The following is a 10,835-nucleotide window of genomic DNA, read 5'->3' as shown; positions in this document are numbered from 1 at the left end:
GTGGATCTTGACGGTTCTAAGAATTGCTGTCGTTGCCCTCTCTCGCCAGCCGTGCTCCTTTTATTTAATTCAGAGCTGTTGGTTGGATGTGACAGGGGTATAGACATTAATATAATGTAGACAGTTTATACGTTGTCTTTACAACACATGTATTCTTATTATTCCCTGATAGTCTAATGTGGTCGTACTTTGCATTTATACCGACCCTTTTGGCATGACACTACGTGAGCAACAAACTATTTTCATGAGTCCCCATTTAAGTTGAGACTATCCTGGTGTCCCGTTTTGGTTATGCGGGCACTCTTTAAGTATGAATAACAATATTTTCATAAGTCCCCGTTTAAATTTGGGAATATCCTCGTGCCTCATTTTAGTTATGCGAGCACTCTTTAAGTATGCACCGTTGGAGTTTCCCCCACCATCCCGCTAAACCTGCGGGCTCTCTCTTCTCTATACTAAGCGTACTTGCATTATTCTCATGCTCCTTTAACTCCGGGTAGCGGATTTACCGAGAGCGTTCTTACCTCAAGTCTGGCTCGTGCTTCCTTCGTGTGGCTGGCGTCCGCTTCACTGGAGATGACAACCACACGAAGGCTGCCGGGTACTATTTATACCGAAGGTAATTGAATGATTGTAACCTCGGCTGCATATCCTTAAGCGCTAAATATCCTTAATTTGGTTCGTTTCGGCCATGATTGTAGTTTTTTCGGTCCAGCTTACTTCATATGACCCGGGCACTTTCTAACGACACACCGGAAGTATTAAATGTTTGCTACGCACGGCGGCCATATTTGTAGTTTATCGATCGTGCACTCTCAACTACAGGGCCAGAGTTGCTAGACACACGGCAAATCTAATAGCCGGCTCAGTAATCACGGCGGCCATTATAGTGTTGTCTATTCAGCGCGTGAATGAATAAACTTTCGATGGTACAAGTCGGTCGCCATGTCAACCGCAACTTATATTAAAGTAAGAGAAGCACATCTGTGTGGTGATTAGCTCTACACATTTATCTACGTTTGTTGAACTACGTATGCCTTAACGTATATTCACATTCACATTGTTTATTCTAAGCATTCTCATGCAATTTTATTTTTTCTTCTTTCAGACAGTCAAAATCCGTTTTTTACAAACAGGGCGTGCATATGTCTCATAACACTGTAAATGCAAACACTGGTACAATACAATATTATTTCTAGATATAAATACAGTACAGTATTATACATCGCTCTCTGTTAGAAAAAAGGAAAGAAAATATAGATAAGGCAAAAGAATGGTGAAAACAAAATACATCTAGATGCATTATTGCTATCAGGCAAAAATATCTCTTGCTCTGATTATCAACAATTCTACCATATTCCATCTGCTTTAATGACTTTAATGCATGGCTATCTATACAATCTCATCAAGCGAGTACAGTTTGTTTGGCAGTTACACATTTTCATATTCAAACAAGACTACTATTGCCAAATCAAGGGCACCAGCATGGGAGCCACCTGTGCTCCCAGTCTCGCCTGCCTTTATGTAGGCAGCTTTGAGTCCAAACATGTATATAATGAGATGTGCCCATATTTTGAAAATGTCAAAGTATGGTCTAGATTTATAGACGACATTTTCTTTATATGGGACGGTACGGAGGATGATCTTGATCATTTCCTTGAATGGATAAATTGTGGTGACCCAAACCTTAAATTCACTTTTAATAAGAGTCAATCTACTGTGGATTTTTTAGATATTAAAATTTATGCAAAAGACCAAGCATTAAGCGTGGAACTATTTGTGAAACCCACAGATAGAAATACTTTGTTACACCACACCAGCTATCATCCTAAATGCCAAAAAGATGGCATACCTTTTAGCCAGTTCTTACGGATTAGACGAAATTGCAGTGATAGAAACACCTATGAGAAACCGCTCCTGCGGTAAGTCCTGATGTGGATTGCGTCCCCCCGCTCCACCGAGGGCTCGATGTTTTTCTAGCCCCTCCTGGCGCGTCTACCGCGTCAGGGAACGCGCCGCCGCAAAGGCTGCCGGGCTGTGAAGTCCCAGAGCGGCGGCGCGGCTGGTGGCGGCGGTAGCTGTTGTGGTCGCGGATCGCCTGGCTGCCCACTCCTCATATGCCTCGCACCTGCGGTAAGTCCTGATGTGGAATGCGTCCCCCCCGCTCCACCGAGGGCTCGATGTTTTTCTAGCCCCTCCTGGCGCGTCTACCGCGTCAGGGAACGCGCCGCCGCAAAGGCTGCCGGGCTGTGAAGTCCCGGAGCGGCGGCGCGGCTGGTTGTGGCTGGTGGCGGCGGTAGCTGTTGTGGTCGCGGATCTCCTGGCTGCCCACTCCTCATATGCCTCGCTCCTGCGGTAAGTCCTGATGTGGATTGCGTCCCCCCCGCTCCACCGAGAGCTCGATGTTTTTCTAGCCCCTCCTGGCGCGTCGACCGCGTCAGGGAACGCGCCACCGCAAAGGCTGCCGGGCTGTGAAGTCCCGGAGCGGCGGCGCAGCTGGTGGCGGCGGTAGCTGTTGTGGTCGCGTATCTCCTGGCTGCCCACTCCTCATATGCCTCGCTCCTGCGGTAAGTCCTGATGTGGATTGCGTCCCCCCCGCTCCACCGAGGGCTCGATGTTTTTCTAGCCCCTCCTGGCGCGTCTACCGCGTCAGGGAACGCGCCGCCGCAAAGGCTGCCGGGCTGTGAAGTCCCGGAGCGGCGGCGCGGCTGGTGGCGGCGGTAGCTGTTGTGGTCGCGGATCTCCTGGCTGCCCACTCCTCATATGCCTCGCTCCTGCGGTAAGTCCTGATGTGGATTGCGTCCCCCCCGCTCCACCGAGGGCTCGATGTTTTTCTAGCCCCTCCTGGCGCGTCTACCGCGTCAGGGAACGCGCCGCCGCAAAGGCTTCCGGGCTGTGAAGTCCCGGAGCGGCGGCGCGGCTGGTGGCGGCGGTAGCTGTTGTGGTCGCGGATCTCCTGGCTGCCCACTCCTCATATGCCTCGCTCCTGCGGTAAGTCCTGATGTGGATTGCGTCCGTATTCTATACCATCAGCATTACTCTGAATATCAAGAGGAGAAACTGACTTACATGGGTCTTTTGGAGGCTGTGGTCAATTCTTTTCTTTAGAAGTCCGATAACTTTTTCAACTGCTCAAGATTTAGTGTTTACACACCAGTTTTCAAGCACAATAATATGAGAAAATCTCAGCAAAGACAATAGCTGCGCATGTCCCAATTGATACTCCTACCTCCAACACTGCCACCGCCTTCAAAACTGCTACTCTATCAATCTTCAAGTTTGTGCTTTGGGCGTAAGGACGTGAGCAGATCTAAACTTTTGCTAATTATTTCAGCTCCTCTCTCATGACATAAACTCAATCTGCTACCACTGCACAAAATTACACTGTCACTTACCACCATGAACCCCACGTACAGGTCAATGGATCTTTGGTCGATAGAGATGTAAGGAGCTGAAGTCAATCTCAAACGTTTTCAACTATCATTACTTTAGTTTGGTCAATAAACAGAGCTATGTGTGAGTTAAAGGCTTTTATTTTCAAATCTCTTAGTTATTTTTTATTTAAGTATTATTTTCCAAGTTTCATCAAACTTTAGCTATTCTATGTAAATCAATTTCTATGCAAGAAAGGATTAAAGTTGTCAGTTCAGATACCCATGAAGGGGCCAGATGAAAGAATCAAGCATAAGCATGAAGCTTTAGCAAAATAAGCTGGAAAGTATTCACAGCTCAAATACGAGCAGATCAAAAGATAAGCTAACACTTTTCATGAAGAGATGTCAAAGAAAACCTAATAAAGTGTCTACTCTCAGCGAGTCTGGGACATGTGACATACAACTAAATGCAATATTCTTTCTTCTTCATGTTGACCAATGAGATTTCAGCACTTTCCTGGGAACAGGTCAACTCACCATATTCTCACCACAGTACAATAGTCTTTTAACCATGTATCTTTGAATGTTATGACACATGCTTTCTTGTTTTTCCACACATCTTCACATGAATCATCCTCCCTGTCTACGTAATTTGTGGTGAGAGCTTCACCATCATTTGTCTAATATAACAAATGTCCATTACCATTATCTAACAAACAGTAGCTTCCAAAATGCAAATGTCTGCAGCAAAAAGAAGACAAACATCTTGCACAATGGTAGTTTAAAGTGAAAAACAATCATTCTAGTATTGATGTGCCTTCATGTTAAATCAAGGTGTCTTCAGTTATGTTAAGTTAGGAATCCATGCCTCATTTCTATGCTATAGGCCTGCAAGTTTTGAGTATTGTTGCCTACTACATTTTTTTTAATTTAAGACACGTTATTTTTAAATGGAAATTCTGCACATTGCATCATTTATTAAAGCATTTTGTAAAAAAATGAATTTGTGTTAGCGCCATCAGCATTACTCTGAATATCAAGAGGAAAAACTGACTTACATGGGCCTTTTGGAGGACCTGTGGGTTATTCTTTTCTTTCAAGGGTTTTAATTGCAGTTGCCGCCTTTCTTTTGACATCTTCTTAGTTACTTTGGCTCTAGTCTTAAGCAATGGCTTTTGCATGGTTCCTTATCGATTAGCATTAAGAACAACAACCTTGGATCTTTTTCCTTGTGTTGGTAGAACCTTATAAACCCATGATATAAGGCGGCTCCATTAACAGATAATGTCTTCAAAGCGTTCTCAGTGGCTTATCTCAGAACTCCGTTTAAATTATTTGAACTCGTAGCTCATCACTTATTCAAAGGCTGTTTTAGTTTCTGGTCCATAATGTGAGTTTCACGGCGCAATAAAGTGATCTTTATAGAAGGTAAACAAAATCCTGCCATGGGGCTTTTCTTGTATATTCAGCCTTTTTTTGCCTCTTTGGCTATTTACTCTGTTTTCGGTCACAAGCAATTATAAGTTTGTAAAAATCCACCCCCAAAATGTTGAAAATCTAAAGGATCGCCAATGCCATGTGAATGACACTGCCCAGTAAAAAGCCATCCTTAACCGACTGCTTCAATACCCTGTCTTCATCTCCAACAATGAGACTTCTCGAACCAGAATGTTGAGTCCCTCTGTGTAGCAATGTAACACGGAAAAAAGAACCGCTTTTCACATAAATAAATTATCTAATGTGGATTTGGAGAGATTTACATTTTTGATAAATATATGCCGAGCAAACATTTCTGAAAATCCAGCATGTCTGACAAAAGTAAATAGAGATGGTCGTCCACTGTAGTAAGTTGACAGGGCACCAAATGCGTTTAATCAATTTATATACTTGGTTTGGTTGTGGGTTTGAAATGCTTTTGTCTCCTCAGCCTTATTTCACAATACATTGGATTTGTAATACCATGCTTATCCATTGACTTTTTCAAACACCCCTTGAATTAAAAAAGTTCTGGATGGTCAGAAGGCTACACTGTCATAGACAACGAAAACCTAAGTCATGCTGCTGTCCAACAAAGAAAGGCAATAAACTAAGACTATTCAAATAGAACAAGGAAGGAAATTCACTAACAAACAAACCATAAGAATCCTTCATGATACAGTTTAACTGTCTATGTGGCAAAAAATATGAGATATTGTTACGCGTGTAGGGCTATCTGGTACAACTAGCCGTTTCACTGTAGAACATAGCCATTTGTCATTCACCCTTTGCTATCCTCTGTGTGAATGGCGAAGGTTGGGGGAATTGCTTGCACTTAGTTTGGCTGACATAAGAGCAATGCAAACTGAACGTTTCTCCATGAGAGTTGATACTGGTATTTCCATTTCACCTCAGAATAATGTAGACGAGTTTCTCACCTGTGTGCCTCGATATTCTGAGGAGAGCAAGTGGCCAACTTGCAAAGGCACTGGGCAGGAGACCTGCATAGAGAAAGCACTTAGGCAACTTTAAGAAACACCAGCAGCCCAGATGCAAGCAAAAATACCCAGCAGAGAAGATTACTAAAGAAAAAAAGACAGTTATTTTTCACATTTGCAAGAACAGTTAGTTAAGCATAAAAGAAACAACTATATACAACCTCTTACCAATATCAGTGGATTGGATAATCTACTCTAACCACTGACTTAATTCATAACATCCTATGAGTGTACTCCCCATTACCTAGACCCTGGATCTCTTGGTTCATATAATTGTTATCTTCGGAGGGACGTGACCCTGATGTTGGTTAATGGTAGTCACACCGTATGTTGATAATGCAATGATCAAAAGTGCAGTTACATGGTGACTAGGAGGTGTTCATCCCTAAGGGGCTCGCTGCCAGTGCCTGAAGGTGAAATGTGGTGTCCTCGACTGGCTGTTGGCTTAATTGCAATCTCTTCAGTGGGAACAAACGGATCTCTTAACCAGATTTGTGAACATAGGGAGCATAGAACTCAGTAGGTACGGAGCGTTTCTTATTCATTAGAAAATTATATATTTTTTCATGTGTCTAAGCTAGCATAACTAGACTTCATATCTTTACTGGGCCTCAACCTGCTTTCACTGACTTCTATTTTAAATTTGCCAAAAAAATGTGGCTTTTAAAATTGCATGAACAAGTATTGTACATGCATGTTTCTCTTCTGTGTTCCATTTTCGTAAAATAGATGAAATGGGATTTATTTATTGTACTGAATGAAATGCATTTACTTGATTGTCTTGGGAGGAAGCCATGTTGCGATGTTTTTGTATGTTGCAGTGTTCAAGGCCTGCAGCTGCCCAAGCCACAACAGCACTTCAAACGGATTATTGTTTGGTTTGCTTTAGTAGTACAATGTAGTTTCCCTTGTTTGGAAGAGTATTCAACATTTATTCGTGATGTAGGTGTTTTCTAGAGTAACATATTTTATGTGGTTGTATGTCTAAACAACTACTGCCTAAACCACGACTTCCTTATCCACGCAAGCCTAACCACGAGATATTCTTAACCACTACCTTTTTTAGCACAACTTCCTAAACCACTAAATGAAACATCTTGTGTTTGGCCATTAGATGGCACTATTGTAATTACAATACTTCTTGCGTGAACCACTCGAAAAAAAAAACCGGATCTAATTGTACTATGTTAGTATGCTTTGACAACGCATACCATTAGCTCTTTTTTCTATTTATCCTTTTTGTAGGGGGGAGACTCCCCCCCCCGTATTTTCCCTTAATTCTGAGGAGTGACGTTATACACGAACGGAGGGTAGTGGAGAGACTCGTGGTTTAGGGAAGTCGTGCTTAAGGAAAGTCGTGGTTTTTGAAAGTCGTGGTTCCGGCTTCGTTGTTCAGGTAAGTCGTTATAAAATCTTCGTTGTTAAGGATGTTTCCCATTTTATGTAGCATAATTTCTACAATGTTTATTGGCTTATGTCCGGAACGCCCGTTAGCACATCCCTACGATACCACTTCACGCCACGTTGAGTGGGTTGTTTTTCAATTCTCTGACACTATAAAAGGTGCCCTTTCTGTGATGTGTGTCCGACTGTTTGCTTGCTTCAACAAAGGCAGATTCTTCGATAGTCTTTTTATTTGATTTACACTTGCGGACTTTTCCTTGCTTTCGTCCTGAGCTGTCCTTGTGTCGGAGTGTTATCAGACTTGACTTTTTCTATAGCCTATGAGCCTAGCAGACTGCTCATTAGACTGTTTGTTGATCTATATTCTGACCTTTGGTTCCTTTTCAAATGCTGACGGTCAGTCCTCTTGCAGGTTTACTTTTCCTTGATTTAGGAACGGAGATTAGTGCTAGTTTTAAGGTGAACTATAATTTGGTTCTGGCCTATTCCCTTATGATATGACCTCTTGCAGTTAGCTTAATTTTTATGCATTATTGATGCTGGTTTAAATCTGACTAATTACTTTTTACTTACTGTAAGGATTCTTACATTTTGAACACATCTTTATGGTTTTGTCATGTCAAGGTTTTCTTTATTTGTTCAAGGGCCCCCATCTTTAGGGACTCTAATGGGCCCCAATCCGGAGTATAAATCCTTTAAATGTATAAGTGCAATGCGCCATCAGGAGTAAGTCTACTTGTAGAGTCGTTATCTATATATTTACAGAGTTCAGCTGGGGCAGTATTCCAGAGACCACCTCATTAAAACATTTGTTTTCAATGATATGTTAACTGGGGTTTCCTAAACCTGAAAGAGATGTAAACCCACCTTGGGTGAATGACCCGACCACTCTCTGGTAAAAACTGTACTTTCTGATTTGCTCATTAGAGAGTGCATTCATTTTCTTTGGACGAATCTTATTGGGACCCCGTTAGAAATGGGCTCTCTGGTTGGCTAGGGTATGCACATAAAACAGGCAGAATCCACCACTCTAGTCAGGATTAGGGGATTGCATGTCTAAAATAACCCCCTTGGTAGCTTGGCACAAGCAGTCAGGCTTATCTCAGAGACAGTGTGTAAAGCATTTGCATATACCAAACAGTAATACAGTGAAAACACTACAAAAGGACACCACACCAGTTTTAAAAAAAAATCCAAGATGTAACTGTGTTAAACCAGACTAAAGCAATAAAAATCCAACATACAGTATTCCAAAATACCAATAAAGCAAAAAATAGACGTTAAAAACAGTTTCTTGAAGTCGATAGCTCCGTCCGGGATTATCACGGCGTTGTGAGCAAACAAATCCAACAGTTCTGGCCGGCTGCGGCATCGCTGGCCAGCTAAGGTGTCAAGTAGACCGTAAAACAGTACCTCCGTACCTTTGGAGATGCAGGGCATTGGACCTTGTTGTGAGCTCTGGAGGAGCGGCGTCTGTTCCAGCAGTCAGTGCAGGAGTCGTTGGGCCTTTGAAGTTGCACACGTTGCAGTTGATCTCCTTGAGTTTTAAGTCAGGATCACCAGCAGGCATCAGGGCTGCGGAGTGAAGCGGAGCGGTGCGACGTGCGATGCCTTCCGATCACAGTGCAGAGAGTGGTTCGGGTCATCCAGTGGCGTTGGTGAGACCAGGGCTGCGATGCCAAGTGGGGCGGTGCTGACAGATCACGGTGCAAGCTGCGGTGGCGTTGCTGAAGCGCTGTAATCGCTAGACACAATGCTGCGGTGTGAAACTGGGCAATGTGGTGTGCAGGCCCACAGTTTGCGATGCAGGCAACCGCATCAGTTGACGAACTGGAGTTAATGGCGCTGGTGTCAGTGGGCCAAGGCTGCAGTGTGGGACTGGGTGGTGCATCGTGTAACTTACCAGCAGTGCCTCCAAACCACGGTGAAACCAGCGCTGAGGTGCTAAGCGGAACAATGCTCAGTGTTATCAATGAGCAGTCTTCAAAGTTAACATGGCAGGCAGCGGTGATAGTGTTCTTGGGGATACCAAGGTGGAGGTGTGAAGCGAGGCGGTGCGGAGTGCGGTGCCCACAGGCCACAGTGCAAGCAGCGGCTCGGTGGGGGTGTCGGATGGCAGCTGCAGTGAGACCTGGGTGGCTGTGCGAAGTGTGGCGTTGCTTTCTTCTGTGCCTTCAATCCACGGAGCCGGCAGCGGCGTCGGGTTACCTTTTTCGTCTGTGGCAACTGAAACATCCAGTTCCAGAAGCCAGTACCCAGAAGAAGTGGAAGTCTTTGATTTCCCCGAGACTTCCAACAGGAGGCAAGCTCTGCATCAAGCCCTTTGAGATCTTTAAATGCAGAAAGAGCATTCTAGTCCTATCCCTACCCAAGACAGAAGCAGGAACTGCAACCCAACCCAGGAAAACACATAGCAAAGTGTAGTCTCTCTTCACAGCTCTTCTTCCTGGCAGGTTCCTTGGTCCAGCAGTAATCTAAAGTCCTGGGGTCAGGGCCCCAATATTTATACCACATTTGCTCTTTGTAGTAAGGGTCTCTGAGCCCAGTCCAAACCTGTTCTGCCCTCTCTGGCCTAGGTTCACTATAGGAGGTGGAAACTGCATTGTGCAGAGGAGACACTGCCTATTCAGGTACTAGTGAAAACTTCTCTCACTGCTTTAAATGCAGCCAAGTCTATTCAACCTGGCTATGAGTCACCCAGGAAAGGCAAAACACACCTCAACCCCCACCCAGTGTCTGTCTAGTGTGAATGCACATCCCCTGCTCCTGTCACTCTGAACCCACACAAGGAATACGCAAACAGGCAGAAGCACACAGGATGACTAGACAAGAAAAAACCCACTTTCTAAAAGTGGTATTTTCAAACAATCTAAAAATCATCTTTACTAAAAGATGTCTTTTTAAATCCTGAGTTCAGGCATACTAAACTCTATTCTCTATCTTGCCCCAATGGAAAGTTAGGCTTGTAAGATGTTACAAGGCAAACCCCATGTTAGTGTATGGGGCAGATAGCCCTTCAATAGTGAAAAACGAACTGCACAGTATTTCACTATCAGGACATGTAACAGACACCAGTACATGTCCTACCTTACACATGTGTAATGTTCTCCTCATGTATCAGTTCTGTTCCTATTGTGAAGCACTCTGACACCGTCGGGTAAAGTCTGCGCTATATAAAAATGCATAAATAAATAAATACACTGCACCCTGCCCACAGAGGTACATTGGGCCTACCTAAGCGGTGTCTTACATGAAGGAAAAGGGAAGATTAGGGCCTGGCAAGTAGGTGCACTTGCCAGGTCGACATGGGACTAGGGACTTAGTAGTAAATCAAATAAGCCAATTATGGAAGCACCAATCCATAAACACAATTTACTGGGAGAGCATATGCACTTTAGCACTGAATAGGAGTGGTAAAGTGCCCAGAGACTTAGAAACGAGGTCAAACCAGGAGGCCAAAAAGTAACAAGTCTGGGGTTGAACCCGCTGAAAAAGCCAAGTCTAACAGACCCTAATAACTTTCCAGAAGCTTAAAAATGGCTGAAGAAGGCCTGCCCCTCCACTGGTATAATTCAACTAGTTG

Source organism: Lissotriton helveticus, chromosome 10 (assembly GCF_964261635.1).
Source record: "Lissotriton helveticus chromosome 10, aLisHel1.1, whole genome shotgun sequence".
NCBI lineage: Eukaryota > Metazoa > Chordata > Amphibia > Caudata > Salamandridae > Lissotriton > Lissotriton helveticus.
This window is presented reverse-complemented; position numbering follows the sequence as displayed.